Source organism: Ochotona curzoniae, unplaced genomic scaffold, assembly GCF_017591425.1.
Source record: "Ochotona curzoniae isolate NIBS_2020 unplaced genomic scaffold, NIBS_Ocur_1.0 contig_1338, whole genome shotgun sequence".
Classification (NCBI taxonomy): domain Eukaryota; kingdom Metazoa; phylum Chordata; class Mammalia; order Lagomorpha; family Ochotonidae; genus Ochotona; species Ochotona curzoniae.
The window spans coordinates 24279-36567 of NW_024465047.1; positions in this window are offsets into that span (position 1 = coordinate 24279).

Sequence of the window (12289 nt, forward strand, 5' to 3'; positions counted from 1 at the left end):
AAAGTTTAGAAAAGATAAAACTGAAGTTAACACATTGGCTGGGGAGCTCTGACACTTTCTTAGTAGAAACCTAAATGGAAATGCTGACTCACACTGAGCTGTTTAACTCAACTCAGCTGGTATCCCTTAAAGGCACATGACTTAGAATTTTAATATGATATGGTGAGAGATTGTCTGATATGATATGTGATCGTTGTTCATTTCAACTGAGTTTTCAGAATACTTCTGTATCCCCCATCACTTCCATTCTTATTTTTCCTTTGGTTATCTTTATCAATAATAGTAATGATACAATTCATGTTAAAGAAAGCATAATGCTTGTCCACCCAGAAATATTTTTAAAATTTAAATGTCCTAAAATAAACTTAACTATGTCTGTGAGTGATATCTGCAAATATTAATACAAAACAGAAGCAGACGGCAAAAATGTCCATGTCTGTGAATTGGTAGAACTAATATCATGAAATTATCCACACTATTGCAAGTAATTCAGATTCAATATGATCCCAATAGAAAGACTCATGACATTCCCAGATCTAGAAAAAAGAAAAAAGAGGAGCAAGCCAAATTGACATGGAAACACAAGAGACCTTGTAGGGCCAAAGCAATTCTTAAAAGGCTCTCTTATTTGTATTTGAAAGGCACATGATAAAGACAGTGAGGGAGAGAAAGGTCGTTCACCTGCTGATTCACTGCCTAACTGGCTGCAACAGCTGGAACTGAGCTGCTCTGAAGCCAGGAGCCAGCAGCAGCTTTCTGGTCTCCCACATGGGTACGAGGTGCTGGACTTGCGCCATCTTCTACTTCTTTCCCAGGCCTTAAGAGAGAGCTAATCAGCAGTGGATCAGCCAGGACGTGAACCAGTGCCCATGTGGCTTGCTGGCACTAGCAGGTGGAGAATTAGTGTTCATGACAGAAGCTTTAGTATCTTTTTTTATTTTGAGTACCTAGCTTGCTTTATGCTTCCAGACTCATGATGGAAAGTTTTTCCACTTCTGCCATGGCAAGACTAGTACCACATCATGGGGCCTCCTGATCCCCAAGTGTAACCTCCAAGCTCTAAGATGAAGTAAACGCTTTCATTCCCCAAAAGGTTTTTTCACGTCTTTTAGTTAAGGTAATAAAAGGCATTCATTTCAGTTAATTTCTGCAACTGTGCAGTTTAGATCTTTTGACACAGCGTTTCTGTTAGTGTCAATTCTTGGATTGGATTGTTCTTTTCCTTAGTATGAATTCCAAGACTTGTTCCGCAGCTGAGAAGAGTGAACAGGAATACAAGCATACATTCTTTCCTATTCACCTGAATTTCAGATGATTGGTTAGTTATCCTAGCAGTTTTTTTTTTCCGTTGCTCCATCAGTTTCCCCCTACATTCATGGAATCTAGGCAGATCAGAACACCAGCCGTAGCCAAGAGAAGCTGCTTCCCCAAAACAAGCTGGCATGTTCCAGGAGTCTTTCAAATCAGAGTCTACCACCGAGAGCCTTGGACAGGTGGATAAGACGACAGCTTTGAAAAATAGTTACTTTTCCTGTCTTACACGTGGGGAAATGTGCCAGCATCAGAGTAGCTTCCTGATTCCTGGCTGGGCTCTATCCCAGCACCACAAGTCAGAAATGAAGCGATTCGTACACTAACGCTTGTCTCCACTAGAACATTTTTGCCTTAAGCATCAGGATGAAGAAATTCTGTTGTCTGAGGCACAGGCTGCCTTCCCATCTCTCTCCTGTGCTCACACTCCGCTTCCACTCTTGTGCTGCTAGCTCCAACTTCAGCGATTTTCACTAGTTCCTCCTTGTGTGTGCAGCTTCTGCTTTCCTCCAGAGGCCTCGGGGAATTTCTCTCAATCTGTCCAGTGATTTTTCTTCTTCAGCTCCTTCTTTCTTTAAGATTTATTTATTTTTGTTACAAGGTCAGAATACAGAGAGGAGGAGAGAGAGAGGATGCTCTTCCATCCGATGATTCACTCCCCAAGTGAGGGCAAGGGCCGGTGCTGCACCAATCTGAAGCCGGGAGCCAGGAACTTCCTGCCGGTCTTCCACATGGGTGCAGGGTCCCAAGGCTTTGAATCATCCTTGACTGCTTTCCCAGGCCACAAGCAGGGAGCTGGATGGGAAGTGGAGCTGCCGGGATTAGAACAGGCAATCATAGGGGATTTTGGTGTGTTCAAGGCGAGGACTTTATCTGCTATGCCATGCCGCCGGGCATCTTCTTCAGCTCTTTCTTCCACCTATTTTTGTCTCATGGTTCTCTCTGCACTCTTGGCTACAATTGCCTACCCTTTCGGACATTTTGTCCCACCACGTGCACGCCCCCACTACCCTTCACATTTAAAAATCACTAAAAATTTTTAGTAGAAGCCGCCTTTAAAAAAAGAGAAAAAGACAGTCTTCTCTTTAGCAGCTAAGAAGCCGATTTTATGCCACAGTAATATGAACACTATGGCATGATCACGACAACAGATCAGTGTAGAGAAATGGTGAACTTGGAGACAGACTCAAAATTCATCAAGTGAATTAACATACCTAAGGAAAAATGTTAGTTTTATTAGCAAGCCTGTCTAAACATCTGAAAAATAAAACCTTCCTTGGGGCATGTTGTGGCATCGCACGCAAAGCAACAGTCTGTGATGTTTCCATCCAAGATGCAGGCTGGCTCAAATCCAGGCTGTTTCACTTCTGATGGAGTTCCTTGATAACAGCTTGGAAAAAGCAAGGGGGGATCTTTCAAATTTGGCTGGGAACCCATCCCTCATGTTGAAGACTTTGATAAAGTTCTTGCTCCTGATTTAAGGCTGGTCCAAACATTGTTGTTGCAACCACTGGGAGAAACAAATGATCTAATTATTTGATTGAAGATTCTCTCTCACTATTTGCATTTGTGTTTATGTATGCCTTTTCCTCTGTGATGCTTTTAAAATAAATCACCCCCAAATTTGAAAACTTTATTTACATGTAACAAATTTAAAAATTTAAAGAGACAAACTTAAAACTTGAGCAAAGGTATGATGACATAGTCAGCTTTTCAGAAATCATAAACATTAAAAGTAGCATAACAAGTACACAACCTTCTTTTCCTCTTAGCTTTGCAACTTTACAAAATTGTTTTCTGCCAAGTGTTGGACCTGGTAGCACGGATACCATAAATTATTTTTTTTCAAGCATTTTGATCTCTCATTCTAAACACTCATCTCTTGCATTTACACAAATCAACTGACACATTTCATAATAACAACTTCAAAATAGACTTTGCTGTGGTAATAAACCACACCCAAATTCTAGTGGTTCACATTGACAAAAATTCTTCAAAATGATTTCAAAGTCGTTATTCATATTATATGTCAGTCCCGATTAGTTATTCCTGTGCCCAGCTGTGTTTCCTGTGTCTGCATATGTCTTCTTGGGTCTGCATTCTGGGCTCTGTACCTAAACACAATGCCGGAGGGATATGCCTTTTCATCGTAAAGGAAAATTAGCAAGGGAAAGAGAAGGAAGAGGCTCTAAAGACTTACAGTTTGAAGGGAATGTGTTGTCTTATTTATTTATGTATTTTTTATTATGAAAGTAATTCTGATGAATACAGCTGCTGGTGTGAGATACTGCAAATCATCTGGAAGTGGGTAGCAAAATATTGAGTGTTAAAAAAGGAAACGAAGCCAGGAGAGCCACATGCAGATTTAGAGCACCTGGGCCTGATCCTTCCTCTGGCTCCTGACTCCAGCTCCCTGCCTACACACATCCTGCCTACACACATCAGTGCTGGCCCAAGCAGGTGGATCCCTGTCATCCACGAGGGAGACCGAGACTGAGTCCCTGAGTCCTGGCCTGGGTACGTGTTAGTCTGTGTTAGTCCTACACATTGCAGCCATGTGGGCAATGAAATCAGTGCAAGAGAAGCTCTCTGAATCTCTCTCTCTCTTTTCTTCTGAAACAGAAATGCAAATAATTAAGAGTCTACAATTCTGAAAGTCGTGTGAACGATTCATATTAAAACGTGTGTATACATACCAATTTGTCAAATGATGCAATTGAAGCTGCACAGATAGCAAATGTGGCATAAACTGAGGATATGACAAATTCAACTGCGTTTCATTAAAATGCACACAACTGAAATTATCTCCAAAATTGTATCATACAATAATGGAGACTCGGGTCTGGAAGGAAATGGCATGACCCAAGCAGGTTTATTGTGTGAGTGATGGGATTCGAGTCATGACTCCACAAAGAGGGAACTATGAAGGATATATTTTCAAACTGGCTTCATGTACACTTTTCTCTTGATGTGATCATGTTAGTAATACTATCTATTTCACAAAGCATGATAGCACTAATGCATGCACTATGGGACAGAGGATGTGGCAATGATGGGTAGGCATTGAACTCTACTGGGTTCTAGCTCCCTGTTGGTGTGTATCCTGGGAGACAACAGGTGAGTACTCAACTAGTTGGGGCCATGATACCCAGCTGAAAAGCCTGGATTATTTCCAGCTGAGGCATTTGTGGAGTCAATCAGCAGATGGGATCATATTGCCCTCTCTCCATCTTTCATTTCTTTCCATCTCTCCTTCTTAACTACATACTAAGTAAATAATAAATAGGTAAATAAATAAGTAAATAAGCAAGTGAAGATGAGCCAGTGTGTCCAGATGACTTTTAATTTAAAGCATGATCTCAAACTCAACTTGTAACCGTATGCCTCCTCCATCTCTGTCCGTCAAATGGAAGGACAACATATTTTACAGGTTTGTTCTTTTTTTGTTTTAGATTTACTTTATATTGGGACCCGGCGTGATAGCGTAGTGGTTAAAGTCCTCGCCTTGCATGCTCTGGAATCCCATATGGTCACCAGTTCTAATCCCGGCGGCCCTGCTTCCCATCCAGCTCCCCGCCTGTGGTCTGGGAAAGTAGTCAAGGGCAGCCCAAAGCTTTGGGACTCTGTACCTGCATGGGAGAACCAGAAGAGCTTAAAAATAAATACATATATATATATATATATATATATATATATTGGAAAGACAGATATACAGAAAGAAGGAGTGACAGAGAGGAAGGTCTTCCATCCAATGATTCACTCCCCAAGCAGCTGCAACGACCAGAGCTGAGCCAATCCAAAGTCAGGCGCCAAGAGCTTTTTCTGGGTCTCCCACGCAGGTGCAGGGTCCCAAAGCTTTGGGTCGTCCTCGAGTGCTTTCCCAGGCCAAAACAGGGAGCTGGATGGGAAGTGGAGCTGGCAGGATTAGAACCGGCGCCATTATGGGATCCTGGCGCATTCAAGGTGAGTGCTTTAGCTGCTAGGCTGAAGCACCAGGCCCTACAGGTTTTTTAATGTGACGTAATGAGTATTCAGAACAATTACAAAATTGTCTGCCTCTTCACAACTGGTCCATGTAAGGGGAGGAGACAAGAGAAGGTGGTGTAAATTAAAAGTATGTGGTTAGGGGAGATCATGCTGGCTGAAAAGGGGGCATTTGAAAAAACCTGGAGGGCAGAAACCATGTCGACGTAAAATGCAGTAGAAGAAATATATTCCTATAGATTCTGCCTTGTTATATAAGTAAATATAGAGGGAGAAGGACACAAGGTTGAGAGCAAGAGTAAGTCTTTGGCATCTTGAGCAGTCAGGGCAATCGATGTTGCCAGATCAGAGTCAGATGAATAATGTCAGGTGCTAAAGTATCAGAGAGATGATGAAATACAGTTTAAGAGAATTTTTACCATTTTAAGTTAAAAATGAAGGTCAAGAGTTGGAGGTTGCAAATAGGGGGTGAGCGCTACATCTTGAATGTAGAATAAATAGGTATTACTAGTTTGTTTTTAAAACAAAGCATGGGCCTGGCAATGTAGCCTATCGGCATAAGTCCTCGCCTTGAAAGTGCCGGGATCTCATATGAATGTGTGTTCTAATCCCGGCAGCTCCACTTCCCATCCAGCTTCCTGCTTGTGGCCTGGGAAAGCAGTCGAGGATGGCCTAAAGCCTTGGGACCCTGTACCCGTGTGGGAAACCCAGAAGAGGTTCCTAGATCCTGGCTTAGCATCGGCCGTTGTGCTCACTTGGGGAGTGAATCATTGGATGGAAGATCTTCCTCTCTGTCTCTCCTCCTCTCTGTATATCTGACTTTCCAATAAATAAATAAATCTTTAAAAAAATAAATAAATCATAATGTACAAAGCAGGTGGGCACCCCAGAGTGGAGCAGGTGGACAGGACGAGGCTGGTATCCCTACCCTGAGGGCTCGGATCCTCACCAAGGGCCATCAGTATGGGCACCAAGGGCTACATCCCAATGGCCAAGGAGACCACGGGGAACAGGAGTGCCTTTGGAGACCAAGAACTCCGAGGTCACCCAGCCCCATTTGGATCTACCACATGGGATGAAAGAAGGCCAAATCCCTCCTTGCAGAATCCAATGTCATCGAAGCAACAGCCAGGAGCCCTGAGGGATCTACAGAAACATAAAAACAGCAAACTTCCTTCTGGACTAGGGAGAGGAGCTTCTTCTGGTCCTTGCTTAGCTCCAGCTTTGGATCCCCACCCTCTCTTGCAAAGATCCTCAGGATCACCCCAGAGGCCCCCCACCCCCCCAAAACAGAATAGATAGTCAAAGAAATACAAGGAAAGCTTCGAACCAAACAGGAAATGATCAATGGGGATCCACATATACCTTACTAGATAAGACACAAAGATTAGTTACTCCTCACTAGGGTATGGAAGATTTGTCTGCACATCCCTCCTAAACCTGTTCTGCACCTCAACTGTTGACAAAGACCTTGTTAGATTTATAAGCCAGTTTGGACTATCCAAAAATCGACCAAGTGCAGGAAATGATGCATCAACACAATAAACGGCTAAATACTAAAATGAAAACAGACACAAGACAGCTGAAGAGTACCCTGTAGACACTTTAAGGTATAAAAGAGCCGGTTCTGTGTACAAACAAAAATTGAAGGGTCAATGAAGTAGTCACACGATGTGGTTAAATGCTCCTCAGTTTTTTTCACAAACCTAGAAATGGCACCTACTGTATTGCTTAAAATATATATACACAGGAATATAATCCCACAATCTATGCTGAATTTGTAGGATTAGTAGCTGTACGGATTCAGGACTTCAACTGTTTCATCTTGGTGGTACTCACTGAGATAAATGAACATTGGTAATTTGGCACGGCGACATGGCCTAACAGCTAAGGTCCTCGCCTTGAATGTGCCGGGATCCCATAAGGATGCCGGTTCTAATCCCGGCAGCCTCACTTCCCATCCAGCTCCCTGCTTGTGGCCCAGGAAAGCAGTCGAGGACTGCCCAAAGCTTTGGGGCCCTGAACCTGTGTGGGAGACCCCGAAGAGGTTCCTATTTCCTGGCTTCAGATTTGCACAGAAAAGACCTTTGCGCTCAGTTAGGGAGTGAATCATCGAATGAAACATCTTCCTCTCTGCTTCTCCTCCTCTATGTATATCTGACTTTGTAATAAAAAAAATAAATCTTTAAAAAAAAAACAACAAAAAAGATTGGTGAATTTAAACGTACAAAGTCTTTTTTCTATGAAGAACTTAGGTAACGATTGCACACTGTGTAGCAGAAGCTGGGTCACACCCACTCTAGGTAAGTGTACAGCAGGCAGACGCTGTGACCACACTAGGTGGTCAGGGGTTTGCAAACAGAACTGGAATTTACAGGTTTAATATGCAAAGCTCCACAACCACCTGAAGCTGGAAAGCATGAAGGCTGAGGAGCTTGAAAGCACTGGTATGCCACAAGGTGGCAGCAGCGGACAAACACACTGGTTACTTGGCTGTCTGAGGTGCTCAAAACTCAACAAACCAGCAGACACACACACTGGTCCTTTATCCACAGAAGCACATCAAAGGCCAAAATCTTAAAACAAAAGAAAGCACAAAGAAATGAGGAGGGGTACCAGAAAAAGAAATTGTTCAGATGAAAAATCCAACGCTCAACCCAAAATTTACCAATAATAATAATAATGATAACCACCTCAAACTCAGAGTTGTGAGACAGAGACTTTGAGGACCCAAAAGATAGAAATAATAAAAAATAATCAAGAAATAAAATAGGCATGAAAAAGAAAATCAAAGATAGTGAGAAGCTTTGGGAAGAGTCTAAGGGATTAAAAAAGAACAGTTTCACAGACATTCAGCAGGTCCAACATGAACTTTCACAACTGAAAACCACAATAGCAACCTTGACCAACAGAATGAATGCTGCCAAGGGAAGAATATCAGACAAAGAAGATAATCAGATTCAGAACTCACAACTAATAAGAAACCTGGAAGCAAATCTGATCAAAACCAAGAAATCTATACAGGAAATTAACAACAGCATCAAAAATTATAGGCGATCCGGAAGGTGTGGAAAGACAATCATGATTGCAGGAGGTGTTGAAACAATTGTGTAGGTGAATAACCCACACTTGAAGAACATAAAAGCAAGTCAAAATCAGGAAGGCTGGAGAACCCCAAACAGATCCTATCCACAAAGACCCTCACCCAGACACACTGTAATCAAGCTCCCCTCAAATGAATAAGGAAAGAATGCTGAAACAATATTTGTCACTCCTGTGTTGGTAACTCAGTGGCGTGTTTCATTTTCTTGCAGTCTTGTAATAGCCTCAGTCTCCATTCTGCCTTAGCTATTTATTCATCTATTTTAATCTATAATCCTAAACTGATTGGCACAGGGTTTTCAAAAAGATTCAATTGTTTTAGAATCTTTTATTTTTCAAATGAATAGTATTTTTGAGTGTAAAACATTCATTCAAGACGTCATCCCCTGATAAGATGAAACTTTCTAGAGTATTTCTACTTCCTCCTGATATTCCTTTTGTAGTATACTATACAGCTTTTGCTTTGTGAAAACTGCTTTGCAGAAGGATGGTCTCAATAGAAAGGAAAAATAAAAAGAAACAAATTCAAACTGTCTAAATATATACACACACACACAGAGACACACTTTAAAAGATTTGTTAACATAATCTATGGCCTCTCACGCATGTTAGTAGTAGGGTGCTGCACTGGAATTGTGAGGTAGCTGGACCATGAACTAAGCACACTCATATGGGAGGCCAACACTGCAAGTGATCACTTCAAAATTGCTGCCAATTGAGCCCAGCGGCGTGATGTAGCAGCTAAAGTCATCACTTTGAGTGTGCTGGGATACCAAGTGGGCGCCGGTTCTAATCCCAGAGGCTCCACTTCCCATCCAGCTCCCTGCTTGTGGCCTGGAAAAGCAGTTGAGGATGGCCCAAGGCTTTGGGACCCTGCACCCATGTGAAAGACCTGGAGGAAATTCCTGGCTCCTGGCTTCAGATCCGCACAGCACCGGCCGTCACGCTCACTTGGGGAGTGTAATCATTGGATGGAAGATCTACCTCTCTATCTCTCCTTCCACTGTGTATCTGACTTTGTAGTAAAAATAAATTAATTTTTTAAAAAAAACTGCTGCCACATCACAATGCCCATGCTTAATGTCGTCCAGGAACCAGGAACTTCTTTCCAGGTCTCCCACATGGGTGCACGGTCCCAATGCCCTGGGTTGTCCTTGACTGCTTTCTCATGTCACAAGCAGGGAGCTGGATGGGAAGCAGGCCTCCGGGATTAGAACCGGTGCCCATATGGCATCCCGGGGCATTCAAGGGGAGGACCTTAAGCATTACGCTATTGCGCCAGGCCCTAAAATAGATCTTAAACAAAACAAAACAAAACAAAACTGGTGTTGCTAAATGGAAAAAAATTAATAAAAAATATATAAGGAAATTAATGAAAGAAAAAAATTGGAAGGAACAATATGGATATATTATGTTTTCCTTAAAACTTTCTTCCCTCAAAATAAGACTTTATTTCTATATATAGATGACTATTAAAATAAACGTGAAAAAATAAGAATGGCTTTTATACAAAATGTCACAAAATTACCATTTGAAATGCACAAAGCAGAACACCATGAGAAGATGATTTGGTTTTCCAAATGAATAGAATCCAAGCATTGTTAGGAAGGGCAATGGTAGGGTCCCTGCAGTGACACAACTGGCTTTGACTCCCCTCTGGCCGCCCACCGGGCTCCTGATGTTCCACTCCATGTCCAACTCCCTACTTGTGACCTGAGAAAGCAGCAGAGAACATCTTAGATGCTGCATCCCCTGAAGCCACAGGAGAGACCCAGAGGGCATTCCTTCTTCCTGGCTCAGCTCCTGCTGTTGCGACCATTTGAAGAGCAAACCAATGAGTGGAAGTTCAGGGTGACCCAGAAAAAGCTCCTGGCTCCTAGCTTCAGATGAGTTCAGCTCTGGCCTTGGCATCCATTGGGGGAGTGCACCAGTGAATGATAGACCTCTCTCTCCAATGCTATAATTCCTTTAATAATAAATAAATCAATATCTTTTTAAAAGAAGGAAGAAGGAAAAATGATAGGACATATTAGATATGATTAAGCGTAGTGAACATCATGGTAGAAGTGTAATGAATTATGAAAAATTAACGTAGCTGCAGTTCATGGTATGTAGTTCCAACCTGACACATGTAGCAGGTATGAAGGACTGGCAGGAATACAAATGTATATGAAATGGGTCCTTCCTTGTACTTAGAGTGATGATCATGAAATGCAGTCCGATGAAAGGAAAAACAGGGAAAGCACAGTGATGTTTTCTTCTGTTTGGCTCATTATTAATGCTGGCTTCTCTTCCCTGGCCACACCCTGACTGTTTTTTTTTTTTTTAATAAATTTTTATTTTGACATTCTGTACATAGTTAATTAGGGTAAGAAGTTCCAAGAGCTACAGGAAAGTGGATAATACTAGTATGTTTTCCATATTGTTACTTTCATGTTTAAAGGGGGGTATTAAGGGGGAAGGCCCACCCAATTTCCCACCCTCCCCAGGTCCCGGATGTGGGGCATGCTTTGAGGTTCTGCTAAAGTGGTTTTGATATTGCCACAGTTACGAATCACTGCCAATCTTGCCACTCCAACCACTATGAGATCCTTGAAGAATCCACTGATTGACATAGTCCATCATAGCTGAAATGGTTGGTTGAGCTGTTCTGTCTTCTCTCTTTTCTTCGTTAGGGTTCTGAATCCAGCATTTAGATTAGGAAGATCTCCAAAGAAACTTCTTGTATGTGCTAACAAGTACAGGGCCTGGCACTGTCCATCACCCCAATTAGCTGGTGGTTGCAATTGCTGGGTTGGTTCTGTTTTCACTCCCGACTTCCACCGGAACCAATGGGTGTTGCAGTCCAGCCTGGTTCTGCCCAGCACATACTTGGCCCTCACATAAACCAGGGGGAGCTGCAGCCTAGTAGGAGCGACCCACAATAACCCCCACCAGGCCCACCCCCTACCCTGGTTTGCCAGTAATTGTAGCAGTAATTCAGTCTGTCCCACACCCCATTCCCCCAAGCTGCTCTCTTAGTTTTATGTCCTTCTGTGGAAGTGGTAACCCAAGAGGGATGAGCCCACTATTTCCCTCCCAGGCCAATCCCACTCCCAGATTCCAGCTGACGCTGTGTCTAAGCCCAAACAACCCTCACCCACTTTAATTTTATTTGCACCAGTAGGAATAATCCGCCCAGCCCGGCTTTTCCCTGATCTAGTCCACCTGAGGCGCACAGGTGTGGTAGCCCTGCCTAGTCTGGTCTGCCCCCATCCTAGCCTATGCTCTCCTATTTAAGTAGCTGCCCAGCAAAGGAACCACCCCTTATTCCCCTGCCGGCTCTGCCCACTTTCTTTCTTGTTCTCAGGTTGCTTGGGCGCTGCGTTCCCTTCCGGTACAGGCAACCTCACCTTGGCATTCCATATTGTGCACTAGTCTTTGTTGCGACCGAACCTGGGTCAACCCACACTGGTGCCTGGATTTGCCAGTGGATGACATAAACAGTTTCAGCCTGGTCTTGCCCCCCCTCCGGTCGGACCAATTGTATGCCAGTGTGTAGCTTACCATGGCCTTTTCTGGGCTGTTTCCTATCATGTTTCTTGTGCTTACCTGCCAGGTCTGTGTCCTGCCAGAGAAGTTGCCCAGGCTCCTCCATCAGAACCTCTCCCAATGCCAGGTTTCACGCTTACCAGTGGGTCCATGAGCCAACCCTACTCAGTCCACCTCCTGTCATAGCAGAAACTGTGGCTATTCTTGACTGGCCTTCCACCCAATCTGGTTCTTGCTGTTGGATGTTCCAGCCCAGCCATGGTTTGTGCATACCCACGTATGGCTCACACATGGCTCAGTAGGGGTTGAGACCTTGCCTAGTCCATCCCACATCTGCCCTGGTCCTCCAGGACACCAGGGG